Here is a 5,095-nt window from a genome sequence, read left to right as displayed (position 1 = left end):
GTATCCTGAACTCCACCATTTTGCAGTCACTGCACCCAAGGTTGCACCCAAAGGTTGCTTCACGCCCCTGACCAGTTCTTCCTTGGTTATAAGTATGAGGGCCAGCAGAGTGCCTCCCATCATCGGCTCCTTGATCATCTGTGCCAGGAAGCAACCATCAACGCACTCCAGAAGTGCGTTAGTGTACAGGCATTTCAGAGGCACACGGTTGTGCTGATTTCCCAGGAAAAGTGTGAGAGCTTCCCTCATTTTTATTTTATCATGTGAAGTGACCAATAATACTAGAAACAAGGACTCTTCTGTACATAGTTTTACTGTCATGTTAGAGTTAGATACATTAGGACCTACGGGAGGAGCGCAGGCACTACAAGAGATACAGCTTCTTCTGTTTAATGTCTTTTTTCTTATGACTTAACTAATTTATATGCATTATAAAAAGATTTGTTCTAATGTAGTAATTTAATAATTCATCAGTTTCCAGATACAGCTTCTTTAAAAAGTCTATTCTACAGTGGTATTTCAGTTAGCACAGTTGCTTTTTTTCTGATAGAATTATTTCACAGTAAGTGCAGTATTTAAAAAAAACCACCAACCTGCAGTGAGTTCTAGCCCCCAGCAATGACCTTAAAAAACACCAAGTGTGCCAAACTTGAGATTTTAACTTCTGTACTACCTCTAAAGTACTTGTACTTCCATTTCTTCACTGACTTCAATACACCTGTATCGTTTACTTTTTTCCCCAGTTTATCACTCCAAACTGTATCCTTATTTTCTTCATCTCTCCCCTAGGTTGTTTCGTTTGGGTTTTTTTCTGTTACTTTTGGTTTATACTTTCTGTATCTATGAGCAATCCCTATAATGTAAGAGTCATGATTTAGTCCCTGGAGAGTTAAAAATACTAAGAAATGAAAGATGTTGACAGTTTATTATGTCGAAAAGTGTATAATCACGTCAGCATTTCACTTTTTCCAAACCATGTCATTTTTCTTTGTCTTTTATTACAGTATCTCAAAGGTTACACACACTGTATTTCTTTAGTTTGCTGTTACCCCTGTCTGCAAATGTGTTCCCCGAGGGAAAATTTGCTCTCATTTCACAAAAGCAGAAGCAAGTGCAAAACAGAAATCAGTGAGAGGTGTTCATTCAGCTCTACATGGGGATTTGCATGATTCACCATGTGATAGTTCAGCAGAACTTTCTATGCTGTCTGTGGCACTCTTTATAAACTATGACTTGCTTTCTGGAATGATATACTTTCCTTTGGAAAACAAGTAGTTCCTCAAAAAGTAAACAGTATGTGGAAGAGCTAACAACAGCTCTTCACTGTATCATTCATTGGCTAGCCATGTAATTTGGAATAATCATTCAGTAAGAGTTGAAAGAATTGCTTTTTGCCACAAGAAAGCAATTCACTCTTTTAAAAGGAATACGCTGGATTCACTGTTTTCATTGTGTACTGGTAAACCTAGTACTTCCGCACAGGATTTCATTGCGGTATGAAACTGTACTGAGTAAAAGGCATCTCTTTGTGGCACTTGGGGAACCTTGGGGTTTTTGCTCCGTAAATAGTTCAGTGAAGGTGTTCTCATTTTCGGTGACTGATGATAACTTCCATGGTGATTGTAACTCAGCCAGCTACCACAGACAAGGAGCACTCATATCATCCCTCGCTGTAACTCAGTGCTCGCATGAGGAGCACTGCCAACAGATTTCAGGAAAGGGTAACCTTGGGTAGTCAGTACTTTGGAAAACAATTGGGGGTGAGCTGATCTGAATTCAGCTATGGTCAGAACGTGTGGTCATAGCTTTTCGTATGTTGCAGGTTTGCAGTGCTGAGCGGGTCCCGAGTCCTGCAAAACTGAGCCTTTGGTAGGTGCCAAGCATGCCTAGTACTCTGAAGGACTGTCTAGGAGTTCGTGTAATCAGATCCAGGTCCATACTAAGGACGTTTTGCCTTTTTCTGTTAGTACAAAAGGGACTGAAAGCAGCTTAAATGTTCAATGAATTGCCTGCCACAGAGGAGTTCTTGATCTGAAGTAAGCATACCAAGCTCCATGACCAGCACATTTTCCTAAGCTAAAGCACGGCCGCTTTAGCTTAGCTCTAGCCTGAATGCAGCTCAAGCACACAGGATCCATGCGGTGCTTAGGAAGATTGAGCCTGGAGGTGAGTGCCAAACTCACTTGTTGCAACAAGCTGTTACAGAAATGCTGGCTTAGCCTTCTGCTTCAGTGCTTGACCTTCTTCAGGCCGGTGCTCCGTCCCTAAGTGTCCTCATGGCCTCTGTCTGGAGATAGCTCCTGCCTGAGCCTCCTTCTGCAGCCAACGTGCGAGTCAGCGATGCAAGCTGTGGGGGGAAGGACTCAAAAGTGAGCACAGCTGATAAGGCCTACACACTCCAGGGAGAGGTCAGATTCCCTGATATTGAATAGCTCCATGAGCAAGACACTCAGCTAGCACACGAGGGACCCGGTTCAAACTCTTCGTCCTCTGATTTGGAGCAGCAATTTGACCTCAAGTCACTCTCCCCAGGAAACCTGCCCTAGCTTCTATGCCGCAGGGCAGTTCTCCTAGTGTCTCTTACCAAAGCTCTTCCAGCTTGGAGAAGCTGGAAGTTCTATGCATTCAGTGACCACACCCGCACATTTCTTACACACACATTTTAAGGCTTTTAAAAAAAAGCTTCAGGATGTAACATTTTGAAAATTAATACTCATTTATGAGGAAGATATACCTGTGCCAGTATCCAGTGCATTCTCAGGTGATTTGATTCCCATTATTCAAAAAATGGTGTTACTTTGACTTCCTGTGCAATACCAAGGCAGTACTCCAACTATGCAGCCATATTGAAAATATAAGTTGCAAAGCATGCTCTAAAGCATGGGAAACACACAGGAAGATGAAAATTCAAAGCAAGGAAAAATATACGGGCCATTAAAATTCAAGTACAGGTTTAATTTCAACTCAAGACTAACTTTATTCTTCAGTTTCATTGTCACAACTGTACAAATGTCAGGATAAGTTGAACCATTTTGACAGCAAAACAACCCAAACTAGAAAGCTTGCATGTGCGTGCAATTCAGGTATTGTAAGAAATAGGCTTGTCTTTTCCTCTTTCCATACACATGTGATGGCAGGAGCCATGTGGAAGCAGGAGTGTGTCCGTATGTCCTCCTACTTAGCTGTTCACAGAAACTGCTTCTTATTGAAAAATGTTTCTGTAACTGTTGATCTTCAAAACCTGCTAATTAGCCCTAGTATAAGGACTTGGGTTTTATTTTGTCTCATGAGAAGGGGTTGACTTACCTGACTAATGCAAAACCCCTAAAAGACATCTGTGAATTTTGGATGAAAAGGCATTTCCCTCCAGTCTAGAGGTACGTTTCCAGCTTAGACCCATCCCCGCTCCTTGGCCCCTGCTGTTGGCTAGCTTACTCTCCACTCCACACTGCTGGCTTCCGCACATCTCATTTCTTCCGTACATCGCTACTCCCTCTTGTAGGGGTTACTGGGTCTCACCTCAGGGTTCTGCATGTCACAAGGTGGCAGGTCTCAGAAAGACAAGCAAGGCTAGCTGCCGCCTTGTGAGTGACTTCTCTACTGGCGATTCCCGCTTTAGCTGACTGAATAAAGGGAACGCCTGCAATAATAGCATATAATCGGTGTTGCAATGAATACCAACTGATTGCTCATTTTTATCAAATGCCTGCTGTACACCTCTGCTCTCTTCATATTCCCAAGCACTGGACACCTTGGATAAATAAAAAATTAGCATCTAGTATAATCTTAAAATCCGGGGGCTACAGGTACTTTCATTTCAGAATCACATAACATCTCCATCCCTGTTTCTCCCTAATTCTCATCACTTGGACTATGCTGTGCAACCTTTTGCCTGGGTCTTCCCTTTGCCTCCTTATACTTTCACAGTTTCTAGCTATTTTAAATTGCATGTTATAAAAAAGGCCACCTCCCAAAATTCAGTGTGCTGAGGAATAGGGCATCCGTAAGTTGTCTCCATAAACTTCTGTCTTGCAGATGGGATTTCTTTACCACAAAGACATCTGCTTTTGGGGGCTGAGATTTTACTGCCGTATGCTGGAACAAAACTGGTGTGGCACCGTACAGCGAAGAATAGGATCCTTTATTTTTTGCTCGTACTTAACGCAGATTGTGTTGCAGATGCTAGGCAGATCCACCACTTCTTTTGCTTTCTGTTGTCATTTCCACTATTTAAATATCTACATTTAGACTGCAGATTGCTTTAGACAAGTAGACACAAGAATTTAGTAAAATGTAAAGAATACACGTCAAATATACGGTGATATATATCCTCAGCAAACAGCTCTTATGCCACCACACCATGTGTCTGTCCACCCCATCTGCCTATAATTACGTTTGGGATCATCGCCTCATTCCAGCCAAGAGGAGCTCGAAGTCTCCAAAGACATTTACGTTTCTGTGTGTGTAGCGCAGATCACAGATGTCTTCCCCAAGCGCGCTCCCTGCCATCGCTCAAGACCACGCGCGTGGGAGAGAGACCCTCGCCAGGAGTCGGTTTTAGGAAAGGCTTCCCTGGGCGCTTGCGGCCAGGCGTGAGAGGCGTTTGTAGGAAACCGGGCTGCTCAGGTCTCTGGCAGGCAAGCACGGCAAGTTAGAACGGGAGGGTTGAAGCTGTTGCTGCCTCTGGCTGCGCACTCCGGCCAAGGCATCGAAACTGATGAGACAGCGCTTGGGCCGCCATGGTTTGGAAACCTGGTCTTTTCAGGTCAAGCTGGTGCCGGCTGCGGTTTTGTGGCACCTGCAGCCTGCGTGGACGGGGTCTACCTGTTGGAGTGACTTCTACTTTCGCTCGGGTGCCCTCGGAAACCCCTCCCGGGTCAGATTCAAAGCCGCACTGAAGCGCTCGGGGTGGGGGGCAGCATCCCACCCGGCCTCCACGGCGGGTCCAACCCTCCCGCCGGGTCCTTTCCACGCCACGCTGGAATCGGCCCGCGGGTACGTGAGAGGACACACGGACACCACACGCCCCGGGCCTTCCCTCAGCGCCTACCCACCGCCGGGCCCAACGGCCGGCGCGTCCCTGAGGCGGTCGGTC

The sequence above is a fragment of the Haliaeetus leucocephalus genome, unplaced genomic scaffold (genome assembly GCF_000737465.1).
Source record: "Haliaeetus leucocephalus isolate CR32 unplaced genomic scaffold, Haliaeetus_leucocephalus-4.0 Scaffold151, whole genome shotgun sequence".
NCBI lineage: Eukaryota > Metazoa > Chordata > Aves > Accipitriformes > Accipitridae > Haliaeetus > Haliaeetus leucocephalus.
The sequence above is the reverse complement of the archived record's forward strand: the minus strand, read 5'-3'. Positions refer to the sequence as shown.